The sequence below is a fragment of the Sceloporus occidentalis genome, unplaced genomic scaffold (assembly GCF_023333645.1).
Source record: "Sceloporus occidentalis isolate IW3139 unplaced genomic scaffold, rSceOcc1.0.p SCAF_3, whole genome shotgun sequence".
Taxonomy (NCBI): Eukaryota; Metazoa; Chordata; class Lepidosauria; order Squamata; family Phrynosomatidae; genus Sceloporus; species Sceloporus occidentalis.
The window spans coordinates 40,907,548-40,927,324 of NW_028316983.1; the positions used below are offsets into that span (position 1 = coordinate 40,907,548).

The following is a 19,777-nucleotide window of genomic DNA, read 5'->3' on the forward strand; positions in this document are numbered from 1 at the left end:
TTAAATTATTCATTAGACACAGCAACAGTTGTGAACTGTAATTTAAATTGGCATCTCATGAATATTCAATTAATACAATAAACATTGGAATGTTTTACTGCACACTGCTCAGTATTTTGCACTCTATCCGGTGTTTACATATTTTTATTAACTCTTTATAAAGGTGTTACCTATTTATGTCACTGATTACAACAGAAATAAAATGTCCTACTCATAAATATTTGTGTCATCTTAAGAGAGGGAATGTAATTAGGCAAAGCTTCAGAAGTCATAATTAATATAGAGCAGATATTACTCTTGTATTCTTTTGCTCTGAGCATGTGGTCTGGCACCAATTCAAACTGAGGAAGGTTTGCATACAGTACAACTTCAGCATTACAGTTTTCCAAGTATCTAGGATCAAACCTATCATTCTTTTTACACATTACAGAAAGTGCTAATTGATGATAAACAGGCATCTTTTCCCTCTTGAAAGTACACTTCAAAGAGACCTTAAAGAACAGGATCACGTACACAACATTCTATGCTTTGCCCAAATCATAACTTGTCTATTTTGAAAGCCAGAACAAACTGTTGCTGCCTCCAATGAAAAAATGAACAATGCAATCAGATACTGTATTAGGATAAACCTATATCTGAACTCTGACTGGTGGCTCTGGAAGAAACCAGGATATGAATCTATTGTTCAAAGCTGAATAATCGTAGTTTTCTGCTTAAGGATGAAATAGAAAACTAGTTAAATGAGATTTCTTGGCTTTTAACACAAAACAATGAGGATCTGCATGCATGCTCAAAAAGGGCTCACTAGCATCTGTGGAATTCATACAGATCTGAAATTAAAGAATCCTTTAAAAAAAAGAGGTGATGGTGGAATTTTTTATTTGTTTATTTATTTAAAGTATTTCTAAATTGTCTCTCAGCACACAATGGCTACTGGGATGATGAACAAATTAAAACCAATTAAAACAATACACAGATAAAAACATGTTTAAAACACATTAAAATATTCTTTAAAAATGTAAAAAAAGCAATAGAATCTAGTTTTGAAGCTGTTAAAACAGCAATTTCAGACTTTGAATGCCATGCTGAACAGCACCTTTTGGGCTGCCTGTCAGAAGTTTAAAATGTACACCTGACACCAACCTAGCTGCTGCATTTTGCACTAGCTACAGCTTCTAAATGCTTTTCAAAGGCAGCACCATGTAGAGTGCATTACAGTAGTCTGATTGAGAGCTAAGGCATGAACCACTGTAGCCAGATCTGCCTTCCCCAAGAAAGGGCACAGTTGGTGCACCAGCTGAAATTGGGCAAAGTTGCTCCTGGCCACTGCAGCAACCTGGCTTTTCAGGATCAGTGTTGTCCAAGAGCATACCCAAGCTACGAACTTGATCTGTCAAAAAGAGTGCAACCCCATCCAGAACAGGCTGTGATCCCAGTAGTAGTTTGGTTTTCCTGCTGACCAGCAGTACTTCCATCTTGTCTGGATTAAGCCTCAATCTATTTACCCACATTCATCCCTTTACTTCATCCAGACAATGAGTCCATACCACAGCCTCTGTGGCATAAGTGGTAAAGGAGAGATGAGAGTATCACCTTCCAGCCACAAAGCTCCGGATAACCTCTCCCAGCCGCTTCATGTCCATAATGAATAGCACGGGGAACAGTATTGACCCCCACTGGAACCCCATGGGTTGATGGCCAAAAGGCTGAACAATAACATAATAATAATAATAATAACAATAACAATAATAGGAGGTTTTATTTATATACCACCCAATCACTGGGAATCTGAGCGGTTTACAACAGAGGGGATAATAGATGGTTCCCTGCCCGCAGGCTTACAATCTAAAAGACATGACATAAAAGGAGAAGGAAATGGTGAGGGGGGGGGAGGAGATCAGGTCCAGCATTCTTCTCTCCCTCTTTTGGGCTGGACCAAGGTAGATGGGCCGGAGGGAGGGCTCTTCTTCTTCAGGCTAGCCTTGATGGAGCTGAGCCAACCTATTCTCTCCCTCAAGATGGTGGATGAAGGGAGGGATCTACTTCTTCCAAGCAGGCCTGTTGGAGCTAGCCTGCCTCTCTGTCCCTCAAGATGGTGGATGAAGGGAGGGCTTGTCTTCATCCTCTGGGAGCATTCAGCCAAGAAAAACCAGAACGACTACAAAGCAATGCCCTCAAGTATTGTATCAGCCAGTAACCCTGAAGGATACCATGGCTGATGGTATCAAATGCCACTGAAAGATGAAGGAGAATTCACCCATCCACTCCTGGTATAGGTCAACCACCAAGGCAACCAAGCCTGATTCTGTCCCATAATCAGGCCTGAACCCTATTTAGAATGGGCCTAAGTAATCTGTTTCATCCAGGGAGGCCTGGAGTTGTGTGGTCAACACTTGCTCTAAGACCTTATTTAGAGAGCAAAGATTACAGGATGGCTGATAGTTACTTAGGGAGATGGGGTCCAATGAAGGTTTTGGGTTTTTTTACAATGAAAGTCTAGCAATTGCTTCTTTTAGAGAGGCTAGAAGATAGCCCTCTTTCAAAGAAGCATTTACAACCTTCACCACCAAATTGGTCAGATTTCCTCTGGCAGCTTTAATTAGCCTGGATGGGCCTTACAGAAAGGTGGTTGGCTTTACCTCTCCAAGGAACATGTCCACATCATCATACTGAACAACCTAAAACTCATTCATGAAAACCTGACAAGTACATGTCTCAGTTACTTCCTCAGTTACCTTCAATGTGGAGTCTGAGTGGCTGTGCAGACCGGCCTTAAAAGCCGACTTGGGGCCGGAGTTGGGGCATGGTGTCCACATGACACACGCCCCAGCTCTGCCCCAGGGCAGCATGGCGCAACACACTGCTCCAATCTGGTTGTAAAGGGGGCAGCTGGAAGCTGCCTCTTTGGGGCTGTATGCTCAGGTCCTAAGTCAAAACCAATCTGATCAATTTTCTCCAACAAAGTACTTTGCAAATTTTTCAGAGTGCTTTTCTGACAACTCTTCCTCATCAGTTTGAGGACTAGTGTGTAATAGTCCTTTGACTATCTAGAATAGCTGTGCTGGATGAGATCGAGCTGGATGAGATTGAGCACATAGGCAGCAAAGAATCTTTTCTCTGCTGCCCTCACTGCTGCAAAGCAAGTTCTAAAACGAGCCTTAAATTGTGCTTGATAGGCTTCACCCTGAGTCTTTCTCCATCATCAGTCTAGTACTCTCTCCGTACTGGGCATCCTCACCCACTTGTCTCTGATTATTTTAATGTATTGGTTGTAATAGTTTAATAATGTTTTAGGGGAGGGAGGGAAAGGGAACAATTGGGATATCAAATATTATATGTTTTCATTTTAATTGTAAGCTGCCTCGATTGTCTTCTGACAGAGAGGCGAGGTAAAAATAAAGCTTTTATTTATTGTTATTGATTTATTATTAGTCATCTACCAAAGCATCTAAGTATGAAAGTTTAAAACATTGCTAGTTTATCTCCCAAGGCAAGGAGGGAAGATTTTCTTTGGTAACTAGACTGGCAGTAGGAAAAAGAAGGGAAAGGCGCCAGAAGATTTTAATGGCTGAAAGGACCCACTTTCTTTTCATGCCCTGCCGGTGAAGATTTCCAACTTGTGAAAGGTAAAAGGCTTAGAAGAAGAATACAATGGACTTTCCTAATTTCAGAACACTTCTAGACTGCCAAATGAAAACAGTTACCAGACATCCAAGCTGTCCTTTCATTTGGAAATTGAGTGGGCTAGTAGTCTTATAGAGTGCCTGTTGCACCGAGGATAACAAATCCAATTGCTTTTCACACTATCTCTTGGGGGGGGGGGTAGGGGAATCCTGATTCATACAATAAAATTTGGACTGAAATTTGCAGTTGCCATGGATTCATTTTGAAGGTTGGCTCAGACTGCAGACAATTAGCTCAAAAATAAGTGTTGGCTCTTCTGGTGTAAGATGTAATTATTTACTTTCTGTTCTGGAGGACTTGGTGCAGCCAAAACTAATGAACAGAAATGCAGCTGGAAATAAAACTCCTGGCAAATGGTACTGATACATTCAAATTTAGTGTTACAAGTTTAAAATTTGTGCCACATTAAAGAAAACAATATGATGTATAAGGTCAGTACAGTTTTACATCTGAAGTTAAAAAATTATTCATTCAATTTATTGCCTCACAGCACAAATGGCTGCTTTTTTTAAATCAGTTACATGACATTTGGCCTCCCAGGGTACCACTACAATCTCTACTTGGTGAACTGAAAGTCAAACTAGAATTTACTGCCTTACACACTGATTAAGTATTAAATACTATTACTTTGTTTAAAACAGACTGTGGATTGGATTGCCCATTGTCACCTACAGGATTAAAAAGATTTAATCTGGGCACATTTCATCATAAAATTTGGTTTTTGTGGGAGCTTTGAGATTAAGATGTGGAGTAGAAAATGTTAGCCTTTAGCAGTTCTACTAATGATGACAAATGAATCCAGCTTGAAACAAATTCCTGCTCACTCTTCCCAGATACATTATCCCACAAGGCAAAAAGAAGTTTAAAAATGTGATTCTAAAACATGTTTGTATAAGCTTTCTGTCTTGGTTTGAAGTTTTTCTATGCCAGTCTATACCTGTTTAGAATAGGGTGTTGTAGCAGTTATGCCAGTGACACAAAGTCAATTGCACAAGTCTCACTGATATGTCAGCACTCCATGGATACTACAGTGGCATCACAAGCTCATATGCCAGAAGAGGTAAATAAAGATATTTTTGTATACAAATAATCACAGAGGAACTCTAGCTATTGCCCCAAGCTGCCATCTTTAGAATACATCCAAACAACAACCTGACATCTTCCTCTGTTGAGCAAATGTTGACCACTTTTTTGAAATTCTGAAAAGGGTGTAGACAACAGTATTCAGTAGTGTCCAACTAACCTTAATATATACACTGTGTATAAGCAGGATGTGTTGCTATACTAGCCATATAAAATAACTTGTCAGTCTTATCCAACTGTGTAATATTTTAACAAAATTGCCTTGTTGATGGTAACTCTCTGAATGAGTATTCTTGTCCAGTATATCACATGACAGCAGTCATATACAGAATTTAGAAAAAAAACAAGATATAAATTACAACTGCTTTCCTAGCAAAAGGCCTCAAAGAATGCAATTGTGAGTTACTTATGACTAAGCAACTACATCACAGCATTGGAGGTATCTGAATAGTCTGGCCATTATAGCAAGGAGATGTACATGAGGACAAGGTTTTTGCTCCTTTAAGTGTTCTGCAGAGGATTACAACAGATGTAGTTTGTCATGTGTTTCACCAGCTGAAGTTGCCTTTTTTTTCTACACTACGGTGAAAAGTTCAGCAGCTCCGTTCCCTTCTGCATCTGGTCATCTATTGATCACAAGAGACTGCTCATAGCTAGACTAAACATGAAATCTATTTTGCTCTTGAGTAAAGTAACTGTTCCACAATGCATTTCACAGTATTTTAGACCACTTTCCCTTTAAAACTATCACCAGGCAGTTATATTATACTTATTCAAACTGTACAGTAGTTCCCAAACTTCCATCCTCCACTTCTTTTGGACTTCATCTCCTAGAATCCTTGATGACTGGACAAGGTGGCTGGGGCTTTTGGAGCTGAAGTCCAAAACAAACAGAAGACCAAAGTTTGGGAATCACTAACCCAAACCTTGTTCCGCTAAGCTGAAATCTTCTGAATTTTGGTGTGTGTGCTTTCCCTATGCCGCCAAATGGATGCTTTACTCTGGGCAGCCATGATCCCCGAAGCGTGGGAGCACACCCACACTACCCCATATACACATCAAATAGAATCCTTTGGGAGTTGCAAATGAAAAACTTTAGCACCTCTGAAATCAGGAAGACAGGCAATTGAGGCAGGATGTTTTGCTGGAAAAGCCCAATAAGGCTGATTTACAACTTAATTATCAACAGACATTGCCAAACCAATCAATCTTCTACAATGCAGATTTGATTACCTTTGATGTAGGACAAACACCTTTGCTTTCAGGCTAGTTTTTCCTTATAAAAGATCCTCAAAATTATTTGTCAGTGGGCTAGTTAGAAGGCACGGAGACACTGTCACTGTGAACTCTGACCGGTCCTGGTATGTCAATTCTTCCCTCTGCTTACCCAAACGGTTGTACCCCACACTATCCCCCTTACAATTGGTTCGGAAGTCAAGCCCCGTCTTGTGTAAGTATCGCCATTAGTTCAGCCTCCAGCTATTCCAAGCTAACTCCTGATTTCCTTAGTCTTGGCATACAGTATAAGTGTGAGTGAATGTGGATTGTTGTATGATTTTCCCCCTTAATAAAAGAAACACTTCATTCAGAGAATTCAGCTCTGTGATATTCCCTTGATCCCTTTTCTCTCGGTATACATAAGGAAAACAGTCTCAAGGGTCCTTTTAGCTTTCCCAATAAATTCAGCTAAATAAAATTCCCCTAGATAGACCCTTGGCTACAACCCATTCTAATAATGTAAAACCAAACAGCAACCTCTGAGCACAAACATTTACTTTAACATCACAGCGACAAGGAAAGGCTGCATAGGTTGCTGACAAAAAGCAGAAATACAGTGAAATCCTTCCAACATATGGTGTCTATGGGTCCGACAGGCCAAAATAAAATTGCTTCAGGTCATTTTGGAGGTATGCTGTTTAAATGCTGCATAAGGACTGGAATGCAGCTTTGGCGTAGCTTCTGGACTCTTAAGATGTGTGTCATTTAAACAACACACGTGTCATATCTCCAAAGTGACTCGAAGCAGCTTTATTTTGGCCTGTTTGTTCGGGCCCTGAATGTCTGTTTTCGCCCTCTGATGAAATACTTTCTATATTGGAGTGGACAATTGCAGCATGGGCAGAGTCTAATTTTTCTCCCATGGCAACCATCCATTCAGTTTTAGCCAAAAATCACTCCTAGCAGTGACTTGATGTCTATTTTGTGGCTGGGTTTTCCAGCCATTGTCAACTAAAACTCTGAAAGTTGATCATCAGTGGTCAGAGCTGGAAATGAAACAATGCTACAGCTGGCATGGATCTTATTCTGGGGTGTGTTTTTACCCAAATTTTTAACTGACAGTGGAGGAGATTGGCAGGACACAGGAGGACTTGGTAGTCACCAAAAAGGTTGTCTGTGGGTTGCACTTTCCCTGTTCCTGTTCTATACACTCATAGCAAACTCATCCTTTGAATGAGAGTTTTTATGCAGTCAAAACACCACTATCCATCCTTAAGATTTCCTGAGATACAGTATGTATAAATACATTTTATTTAAAAAAAAACTTTAAGGCAAAAACTCTTTAAAGAGTTAGATTAGGAGTAAAGCAACTAAAAAGCCCTTCTTAATCCCCAGTAAACTGGGCAGAATGCTGGAAGATTATGGTAGTATACTTTAATACAGTGGTTCCCAACCTGTGGGTTGGGACCCCTTTGGGGGTTGAATGACTCTTTCATGGGGGTCACCTAAGGCCATTGGAAAATACCTATTTAATTACAGTTATGAAGTAGCAATGAAAACATGAGGAACTGTATTAAAGGGTCGCGGTATTAGGAAGGTTGGGAACCACTGCTTTAATAGGTTAGCTTGAACTTTCACCAAAACTACTGCAATATTTTGCTACAGATCCCACTTGTTAACTCTGTGTATGTACATAAATATTTCCTATGCATCATAGGAAGAACCATACTGTCTTCCTGAATAAATTTAAGACATTCAGTGATAAATGTCTGGGTGATAAGTACAGAAATGATATAGCTACACATCTGTTCAGCATCCTTTTCCTTTTAAATATTTTTGCTCAATTACTTGACTGAACCAAGTCAAACAAATGTGTCTCACCTTGCCAAGTTTTCATGTACTGCCCCTGGTTATACTGCATATCTGGTATTCAAGCATGTTTCTGTCTGCTTTATTGAAATTCAGATGGTTATGTTTAACACTATAGTCGCAGATTTTCTTATTCTTACTGATTTTCTTCTATTCATGCTTCAAAAAGTGGTCAGTTGTCACAAGATTCTTTACCCTTATGTGAAAGCAAAAAGACTGGTACAATTTTCAGTATCAACTGCAAAACATTTTTTGTTTAAACCAACTGTACTTTGCACAAAAAAAGTAACCTTTGCTAAGTTTGCACAAAATATCCTAAAACATCAAAAAAATCATGAGAAATTTGCACAAATGTTTATACTCTCAACAAGTAGAAGAAAAACCTCTGAATTTTTAATGTGTGAGAACAAAGTAAGAAAATATTTCTATCCCTACTACAGATGGACATGGTTCAATTTTCCCTGGGGAACCTGGATTGTAAATAACTTTTCAATCTATTCCATGGTTATTTCATTAAAGCAAGAATAAATCTGGTATAGGCTCATTAACATTGCCATAAATAACAATCCAGAAAAATGGTATGTCAATATGTTCCACAGTGATATTCTCAGAGGTACTTAACTCCCAGTGATTTCAATAGGACACAGCCTCAAGTGTGCAAAACTTCAACTAGATACCCAGTGGCATCAGCTAACTTTTACTGTACTTATTTTCAAAATATAAATCAGCAAGTGGCTTGCCCTCCCCAAAACATGTCAAAAAGTACCTTAAACAGGACATTTTAGTTTATTATATGTTTGACTAATGGCACAATCAGAAGTAAGCATGGATGGCCTACTTTTGATGGAATATGTTGTTGATATATATGTAGTTGTTATGTTTTGTCAGTTTGGCTTCAGTTTATGGCCATTCTATGAATGAGAGATATTTGTGAGATTGTATTATTAAAAACCCTGCTCAGATCTTGTAAGCTCAGTCTCTATGATAATTCAAGCCACTTGTGACATAGTCTTCATTTTTTTTCTACTGCTTTCAAATTATTGTATTTTCCAACAAGGTGGAATTCATCCCCAGATAATAGGGTACAGAATTGCAGATTTAATCTGGATTCAACTCATGTATACATAGTTGGATTACTTAGCTTTTTGTATTTTTAAGAAAATAATATTTATTCAACCAGTTGTGTGTAGTGGTCTGAGAATGCGACCAAGACTCTGGGAGACCAGGGTTTACTGTCTGGATACTGCTGCTCTTGATGACATTCCTGGACAGGAAAAAGAGAACCCAATCCCTCCTGAGGCCACTGGGGTTTGGTGAGCGAAAGAGGGGTCCAGCAAAGTAAAAACCTGGCAGCACTTCTGCCTGCAAACCAAACTAATCCAACTAAATAAAGGAAACATTTCCCAATTTATAGAAAATTTGTGCCCTGGGGCAAAATCCAGAGAGTTGATGTACTCAAATGGTCCAAATCTTTGACATGCATAAGTGACACTTTGAAGTTTGGTCTTCCAAAGGTTCAACATGGGGGTTTAAATGGGTGTATTCCTATTATTGTTTTTGTTAATTTATACAGCACCATAAGTTTTGCACAGCGCTTTACATAATCATCAAACAAGCAAACAGTTTAAACCTGCTTGCGGCATACAATATACAATTCCTGCAGAATGATGGCTTAAAATGTCAGGTAGATGGAGTTGTTTACTCTGACCAGAGCGATCCTACTGTCTCACAGCTGGTCTCTTCCTCATCTCCTCTGGGATGCCTGGAAATTAAATCCTCTTGTTGACTCCTAAGCTAGCCAACGTGACCTGCTCACTTTCACATAATGGTGTCCACATTAAGATCATAGAGGCTGATTTTATAGCAATTCTGATATAAAAGAGGAGGGGTTGGTTTAGGTATGTTTCAGGTCTAACATATCTCCTCTTTATAAATCTTGTTCAGGAAAAATTAGGATTGCAATAAACTGGAATGGACTTGTAGGCACACAACAATGAAATATTAATTCATATATTTTTCAATTGTATTTAATTAAACAGTATTATGCTATGCCCTCATTTTGAATACAATCATTAATTTTGGACTATATACTCTCTTTTTCTGTCAAATGAAATCTAGTTACACATAACCACACAGATATTTTATCAAATAGGCTACATCAATAGAAGTATAGTGTCTAGATCCAGGGAAGTAATAGTGCCACTCTACTCTGCTCTGGTCAGGCCCCACCTGGAATATTGTGTCCAGTTCTGGGCACCACAATTCAAAAAGGACATTGAGAAACTGGAGCGTGTCCAAAGGAGAGTGACTAAAATGGTGAAAGGTCTGGAAGCCATGCCCTATGAGGAAAGACTTAGGGAGCTGGGGATATTTAGCCTGGAGAAGAGAAGGTTAAGAGGTGATATGATAGCCCTGTTTAAATATTTGAAGGGATGTCATATTGAGGAGGGAGCAAGCTTGTTTTCTGCTGCTCCAGAGACTAAGACCTGGAGCAATGGATGCAAGCTGCAGGAAACGAGATTCCACCTCAACATTAGGAAGAACTCCTGACAGTAAGGGCTGTTCGACAGTGGCACACACTCCCTCGAAGTGTAGTAGAGTCTCCTTTCTTAGAGGTCTTCAAACAGAGGTTGGATGGCCATCTGTCGGGGATGCTTTGATTGTGATTTCCTGCATGGCAGGGGGTTGGACTGGATGGCCCTTGTGGTCTCTTCCAACTCTACGATTCTATGATTCTATGATTCCTGTATTTTTCCAAACTGAATAAACTTAAACAAGTGGTACCTTGGGGTGTTCTGATCATGAAGCCAATGGAAATGTTATCATCCTCTTCTATCACCAATGAGACATTTTAATAAACAAAAATTTAAAACATGGGGTAATCCACAAACAAGATCTCCTACAGTTTATTGAGATTTTGTGAATGATGCTTTTTCTAAACAACAAAAGCTACCTCTGTTATAGTTCAGTAGAATGGAATTTTGGTCCCACAACAGTGAGCACTTTACTCTTTATCTGCTTCAGACACATTTCACTTATCACATCAATGTCTCTTACCTATTTTGAGACATCCTGTGTGGTTTCTGCATTTTCCTTTTCACCATCCCATGGGACTACCATTAGTTCTCAGAGCACTAATATCCATTGAGGTTTTTTTTTTTTTTTTTTTTTTTTTTTTTTTTTTTTTTGCCCAATGCGAATATGTGAGCAGGAAACTAGGAAATGTAAAGGTTGCAAGCCAGGAACGATGGGGTTGGATTCTATCTTCCTTTTGTACAGCAAGATTACTGAGGAATGCTCTCTCTCTCTCTCTCTCTCTCTCTCCCAACTTTCAATTTCTTATGGCATGTGATTACTCAATCTACCCATCCATTCATGGATTAACTCTTTTCTCACTGCCCACCAACTGCACATGTGAGCCAAGAATGATAGGATATGCTCTTATCAGGGTTGCTGCACTTTCAACATGATACTTTGTTTTAATATTCACTTCTCAAGAACAGTAAACTTAACACTTATGGTATCTATTCTTTTTTGTGACCTATGTTTTCGATGTACATTTTTAAAATACAGTGGGCTCTTGGTATCCATTGGGGTTTGGTTCTAGAACACCTCATGGATACTAAAATCTGTGGATGTTGAAGTCCCATTAAATATAATGGATAGTAAAATAGTCTCCCATATATAAACTGGCAAAGCCAAGGTTTGTTTTTTGTAATGTGTGTGTGTGTGTGTGTGTGTGTGTGTGTGTATTACAGCTGCGGATAAAGAATCCATGGATATTGGGGGGGGGGGGCTCACTGAACAAAGAGAGTAAAGTGGCTTTGATCAAGAGTTAGTCATATTTAAAGTAGACCTACAGAAATCACTGGGAATGAAGCGAAGTCATGATTCACTTATTTTTGACTGGTTTCAAAGTCAGTTGTAAGTATGACTAAGTCTTGGATCCAAACCTAGGAACTTTGTTCTGCCACAAACATGACTCTTTATTCAGACACCAATCTTCCCTTTTAGTGTAAAGAATGCACAAAACAGAAATTCTGGAAAGACATTTCCATGTCTCCAATATCCTTATATGTTTTGAACTATAACCATGCTTTTCAGTACAACTTTGAATTTCTTCCAGTGCTTTCATGCTCAAGTACTTTGGCTTATTGAGTACCCATAGCTGGGCTGTTAAAGCCATAGGGTCTGGGATAAATACACTGATAGAATTCAATGTAACTTGAAGTATATATATGAGGATGTCTTGAATCAAGAAGAGACATCATTGACACAATGAGAAATCCCAACAAACTTATATTATTTGACATATTGCTCCAAATAGGAGTACTTAACAAAGGCACTGATTGAAAGTGACTTTAATATTATTGTGTGCCTTTTAGTGGTGCTAGTCTTTCCAGCACCAAGGACAGTGGGCTGTATTTTTTTCTTTTTCTTGGATCTAAACACATGGCAACAGCAATTTCCAAACTCCCTCTCTGCCAAACAGTGTAGTGAAAACACAAATTTTGGCATCTTCTGATCATAGCAGAAGATGCCAAAATGCTGCCAATGGTTTTAAAACAATGAAGGATTTTCTCCTGTCACATCATTAGATGTTTTGCTGCATTTAAGCAAGTACTAATGTTTCCTCTTTAATGCTCATGTCAACCTCTGAAGGTTAATGCAAATTCGGAGACCTTTGTCCTTTTCCACCCCAAGTTAATAAACAACAAACTCCAGTTACAGTAAGTCAATTTAAACTTATCTGCTGGCATGTTTTATGGCTTCTCCTCTTGGCTCTCAGTCAAGTTTTATGGTTCCTAGCAGGCACAACAAACAAACCTACAGGCTTAAAAAACTCAAATTCAGTTTGTGTGAAGTGGAGAGTTCATAGTATAAAACAGGTCCTGTAAACTCTCATTATCAAATGATATTGCTAACAACCCTTCTCTTGATATACTTTCTGCACTCATTCAATTCACTCGTGTCTGGCTCTTACAGAGAAATTGTGAACTTCTGTGGCCAGGCAGGAAGGTTGTGAACTTTTTATTGCACACTAGCTCAACAGCATAATCACAAACAGCCAAAGAAATATGGATTCTGATGTTGTTTTCGGAATATAGAATATCTGGACCAAAGTTCACATAAATGAATCAAAATACAGTAGAGTCTTGATTATTCAACCTTCGATTATCCAACATTCCGGATTATCCAACGTTGCTGCTCAGTGATTTCTTTACATTTTCAGAGGACTGAACTGTTTATACAGTACATATTGTGCATCACAATTTGATCAATGATTTCTTTACATTTTTAGAGGACTGTTTATACATTACAATGTTATTCCTATAATGTTACCGCAACATTACTTTTACTGTTACTGAAATAAAACTTCAATACGTTTGCAATTCATAGTGATTTCAAGGCTTTTCTTGGAGCCTCCGGATTATCCAACATTTTCGGATATCCAACTATCAGCCCGCCCATTTATGTCGGATAATCGAGACTCTACTGTACAGTGCAAGATTCCAGATACACTTCCAATATTTGGACCAAATCCATCTGAGGAAATAGGTAGAAGTCTACACAAGCTCATGCTATCAACTTCTTTCTTTCATTTAGTTTTAAAGGTGCTGCAAGATGCCTTTGCATATTGATTTTCCACACTAAAATGGCTATGGATTTAATTCTACTAGACATTGTGTATATTTTGGTTCACCATGGGACATCTCTTTCATGTCTCAACCAATATCATGTGGAGAGATGCATGCCTCTTCCATTTCTTTGTGCTGGAAACTAGTAAAGATGCTCCTTTGTTTACACAGAATCACAGATTTGGAAGAGACCACAAGGGCCATCCAGTCCAACCCCCTGCCATGCAGGAACTCATAATCAAAGCATCCCTGAGAGATTGCCACCAAGTCTCTGTTTAAAGACCTCCAAGGAAGGAGACTCCACTACACTCAGAGGAAAAGTGTTCTAGTGTCTAACTTACTGTCAGGAAGTTCCTCCTAATGTTGAGGTGGAATCTTGTTTCCTGTAATTTGCACCCATTGTTCTGGGTCCTATTCTCTGGAGGCGACCCCCTGCCCCTTCCACCTCGCGGGTGCTTGCACCTGCGGGAAGGAAGGGAGAGGAGGAGGGACCCCCCCGCCATTTCGTTTTTGTGCATGCCTGCGCCAGCGCAGGCACATGCAGGGAGAAAGGGAAAGGAGGGAGCCCCGCCCCCTCCCCCTTTTCCCCACTAATGCCTGCTCCAGCGCCGGCACCCGTGAGGAGAAGGGGGAGGTGGGGGGGATTCCCAACCTGGCGACCCCCGAGAAGGGGTCGTGCCCCCCAGGTTGGGAACCTCTGATCTAGACATTATACTTCTATTGATGCAACCTAGAATCGCATTGGCCTTTTTAGCTGCCGCATCACACTGTTGATTCATGTTCGACCTGTGGGCTACTAAGACTCCTAGATGCCTTTCACACATAGTCTCGATCAGCCAGGTGTCCCCCATCCTATATCTATGTATTTCACTTTTTTTTTTTTAACCTAAGTGCAGTACTTTACATTTCTCTTATTGAAATTCATTTTGTTAGCTGTGGCCCAGCTTTCTAATCTGTTAAGGTCATTTTGAATTTTGACCCTGTCCTCTGAGGTATTAGCTATTCCTCCTAATTTGGTGTCATCTGCATGGATCTCTTTGTTTTCCTGTGCTTACTCTCATGATGAACTTAAAAGTATTTTTTTTTTTTTGCACACTGTGAAGTTTACCGCATTAAAGTTGGAATGGCCCTTAAGCGTTCTTAAAGGAACCATTCCTGGAATGGGAGGCAGCGGGGGAACACTGTATATCGCACGGCGGGAACGCCGCCAACGCCGCCGAGCATCCCCATTCCATTCTGGAAGTGTTCCAGAGGGCCGACTTTCGAGAACGCTTAAGAAAGCGTTCCCGAAAATCGGCCCTGGGGAACGCTCCCAGAATGGAATGGGAATGCTCAGCGGCAGCATTCCTGCTGTGCGATATACAGTGTTCCCCGCCGCCTCCCGTTCCAGGAACAGTCCCTTTAAGAATGCTTAAGGGCCGTTCCAACTTTAATGTGACAAACTCCTAGGAGGAATAGCTAGTCTTGTTCATTTTCCCACTGAATCTTAAAGTTCTGGGCTCACCAGCCATTTCATATTTGCTTTATCATGTTTACATGGACACAAACTATCTCTAGACTTGGTAATAATGAAAATAAGCTTAAGAACCTCTCTCTTGAGGATGCCACCCCACATAACATCCAACTATGTGCAAAGTCTACCAGAAAGGAGCAGCACACACCACTTCAACAAATGTTAAGGATTATTTTATTCTGCTATCTTGCAGTCTAGTCTGGAAGTGACACATGAAAGATTGGAGGTTCCAGTGGAAGGAATAAATTAGTAGATTTAGTGTGTAGCAGGTTTTAGACTGTGATGAAAAGGTTTGATGTTGTTTGTAAACACTTTCAGTGAAATTGAAAATTATCCTCTCCCACTTTTCAATGATTTTTTTTCTCTCTGAAAATGTGTGTTTCTTCAGAAAGCCTTTATCTGACTCTGAACTGTCTATGCTTGTCTTCATATTAACAAGCAACCTTTTTGAGTACATGGAATCACAGTACTATCACATTTACTACATTATCCTTCAGTGGTTATGTTCACCCATGTGAGTAATCTAAGAAACCTTCTCCTCGCTATCAGTAATCTTCACTTCCTTCAATGAATATACTATGCTAACCAATATACTATGTAAAACTGTGTTACACATTCCATGACCAGCTGTGATCACCTAGATGAGCAATCTAAAAAGAAGGGAAAATTACAGGGGAAAATGCTACGAAAATACAGGGGGAAAAGTCACTGAGCAGGACTGAAAAGGGCAAACATTCTCCTAAAGCAATTGGGAGAAACAATTTATATGCCATGACCAACCAATTTCTACTCCAGTATTGTAGGAGAATATTCAGTGCAAAATATGATCTAAATAATATCTCAACAGACTTTACTGACAACATAAGAAACAGTTTCGCACTACTAAACATAATAGACCAAGAACCAGAGGAAGTATGGTCTGAAGCCAGGGACATAATAAAAGAAGAATTGCAGGCAGACACTTTCAATAAACAAAAAGAAAGAGAAGAAACCATTGATGACAGAAAAAACACAACAAACAATAAAGAAAAGAAGAGAAGAAAAACAAAAGGGAGATAGGAACAAACTAAGAATTATGAATCCAACAGTACAATGGCTTGTGTGGAAAGATAAAGAAAATTACTGCAATGACCAATGCAGAGAAATAGAAGACAACAAAAAGGGAAGAACAACAGATCTATTTCACAAGATCCAGGAAATCAAAGGAAAATTCAAATCAAGGACTGGGATGCTTTATGACAATAAAAATAACATAATTGAATACCAGGAGGGAATAAAAAGACATTGGATGCAATACACAGAAGAATTATACAGAAGTGATGGCAACATGAAGGACACATGGAATTAAGAGCCATATGAAGATGGACCCTAAATTCTAAAAAGTGAGGTGGAAACTGCAATAAGAGAAATAGCGACAAACAAATCACCAGGAACAGATGATATTCCAATTGAACTGCTGCAATCCACATTGACAGAGTCAACTCTAGTGCTAACCAACATATGTCAACAGACATGGAAAACAAAACAACAGCCAACTGATTGGAAGGGATCAATATACATCCCCATCCACAAAAAGGGAGACACAAGAGACCTCAGCAACTATAGGACCATAGCGCTGATCTCCCATGCAAACAAAATCATGCTCAAAATTCTGCAACACAGAATCATACAGGGAGAGAGAAATCCCAGAAGTCCAAGCATGATTCAGGAAAGAAAGAGGCATTAATGACCCCACTGCAAACATAAGATGGCTAACAGAACACACCAGGGAATTAAAAAATAAATAAATATCAGGATGTGCTTTATAGACTATAGCAAAGCCTTTGATTGCATAGATCATGAAAGGCTATGGAATGATCTTAAAGACATGGACAAGAGGCTACTGTCAGAACAGAACATGGAGAAACAGAATGGTTTCCAATTGGCAAAGGAGTCAGACAAGGTTGTATCCTCTCTCTCTATCTGTTCAACTTGTATGCAGGACATATTATAAGAAAAGCAGGCTTGGACACAGAAGAAGGAGGAGCTAAAATAGGAGGAAGGAATATCAACAATCTAAGATATGCAGATGACACCATAGTACTAGCAGAAAACCTCACAGACCTGGAACACCTACTAAGGAAGATCAAAGAAGAAAGTGCAAAGACAGGCTTAATGTTGTATATAAAGAAAACCAAAATAATGATCACTAACGACCTTCACAAGCTCAACCTAGACAATAAATAAAGAGAAACAGTAAAAGAATTCCCATATCTGGGATCAAACATTGATAGAAATGGGGACCGCAGTGAGGAAATCAGAAGAAGATTAAGAATGGGAAGGGTGGCTATGAAAGAACTATAAAAAGTTCTAAAATGCAAAAATATACAACTGAGCACAAAAATTAGAATCATACAAGCCATGGTATTTCCTATTACCATGTATGGATGTGAGAGCTGGACAGTTAAGAAAGATAATAGGAAGAAAATCCATTCATTTGATTTGAGGATTCCATAGACAGATTTGAGAATTCCATGAACAGCCAAAAGTTCAAACAAATGGGTTCTAGAGCAGATCAAGCCGGAAACCTCCCTGGAAGCCAAGAGGACCCAACTGAGACTACAGTATTTTGGACACATCATGAGAAGGAAGGACTCATTGGAAAAGACAATAATGCTGGGAAAGGTGGAGGGAAGTAGAAAGAGAGGAAGACCACATGCTAGATGGATGGACCCTCCTGGTCATGGGTATGGGGTTGCAGGAATTAAGCAGAGCAGTGGAGGACAGAAGGTCTTGGAAATGTCTCGTCCATCCATAGGGTCACCATGAGTTGAGATCGACTTGAGGGCAGTTAACAACAAAATTCAGCACAACCTTTGTAATTTTTAAAATAAAGCTTAACAGTTTTAAAACACTTCCATTCATAAAAGAAAACTTACAGAGTATATGTATCAATCACACGTGTCTCTTACCATATTTTACAACTGAGAGAAAGAGATAGAGTCAGACAAGCAGGAAAAGGAAAATTTGCCTAGATTACTAACAAAGGCCCGTTACAAACGGGCCTTTGCGGCGCCCCGTCACGTGCTAGGGGTTGGCTGAGGACCTAGCATCCATACTGGCCTCACCCCTAGCACGTGACGGGGGCGTGATAATGGCGGCGCCCTATACACACGGGCACCGCCATTTTGATGTATAGCGTCCGCATGTCGCACCTCTGATGTGATGCCGCGAGTGCGCGAGTAGCGCCTGGCGGTGTCCCATCCAGGGCGCAAGAAGAAGCACCATTTTGGTGCTTCTTCTTCACTGTGTCCGGGAACCGCGTGGTTTGGCTGCTGCGGTTCCCGGACGCAGCAACCGCTGGCGGTGGCAGAGTGCCGCTTTTCGGCGGTCTGTAACCCGCCAAAGTTTCTTGAATATAATAAACATACTCTCTATATAAGGAATGGTGATATACCAGCTAAAATAGTTATTTCTATTTGATGCCAATTCAATTATCAAATTCATAGCTCTGAAGTTGAACAAGCTGCATCCTATGGGTTGGATCCAGACCTAGTCCAAGCTAGAATAGATCTATCTCCCTGATTTAAATCTACATCCAAGTTCTTGTTCCTCTACATCATCTCACACCTGCACTATTGTACCAAACAGCAGGCATATGACACTTGAGCCTTCACAAATGTGAGGATTCTACATAATCTCTAAAATGTAGGTCACAAAATGATGAGCATCTTGGATTTAAGAATTTGCCTTTTGCATTCCTGATATGACATGAACCCCCTCCCTCCCCACCAAAGAGAGAGCAAAATCAATTCCCAGATGCTTTCTGAACATGACAGACCCAAAGCTTGACTGAAGTAACTTAACTTTCCTTTAAAAAAAATCAGTCATTCATAGATGACAGACAAAATCAACATGAGCATGTATTGGTTACTCAGCAGCAGCAAACCTAGATTTGAGTGTTCAGGATAAAGCCGTGGAGCCGAGCTCTTCCTAACTGAGTGAACTCAGATCATTGTACTCTGTGTGACTTTTCTACTTCACTGGAAAAAGAAAACAAGAATGAATGAGAAAAACTGTCACTCAAGAGAATTCCATATCCTATCAACCATTACAGAAATAGAATTCCTGTTCTGATTTGTAAAGGTACAATCTCTTTTCTATCATAAAGGAAATAAATGTGCATTTAAAAAAAAGACAGCCAATCTGTGAAAGGAATGGTATGTTTAAGAAAAACAGAGTGAGGGAAAGGGAAAGAAAACAGAATGTAGATGGCTCTTTGTGGCCTTATGATTCTCTCATAGATTCTAAGCCTTTGCCTCATCCAAGCAAACTTATATCAAGCAAGGCTCAAATTTTGGGTTGTGGCAATCATGTCAGCAAGCTCCTGAGCATGTAGTAGAAGGTCATAGAGGCCATGTATTGCAAGTAGTTTAGGGTGGAAAAATCTAGACTCTTAAGAAACAAACTATTTATTATCTTCAATATCTAGTTTGTCACTGTGTGGTTGTTTTATGCTTTAAAATATTGGAGTGTGTGCTCTTTTTCCATAGAACCATGACAGAGGTACTATTTGGGATGCAAAGGAAGCCATTGTTGGGACTAATAGATACTTTGCTCCCACAACAGATAGCATTGTGTGTCGATGGAGTGTTCGTTTGAACCATGACAAAAGACTGAATATGTTAACTCCTCTCCCTGTTATCATAACCTTGAATGTAATTGCTCCTCCATGGCTGCTGTTTTAAAGTAGAAAGCAACCAAGTAAGCTCAAGTAATGCAAAATTACACA

At 39.7% G+C, this 19,777-nt stretch overlaps 1 protein-coding gene across 6 annotated transcripts in view; it reads right to left on the bottom strand.

Annotated features, from left to right (window-relative positions):
• Positions 1-19,777, bottom strand: part of TOX2 (TOX high mobility group box family member 2) — a 323,402-nt gene that overhangs the window by 99,963 nt on the left and 203,662 nt on the right. The window lies entirely within an intron of this gene.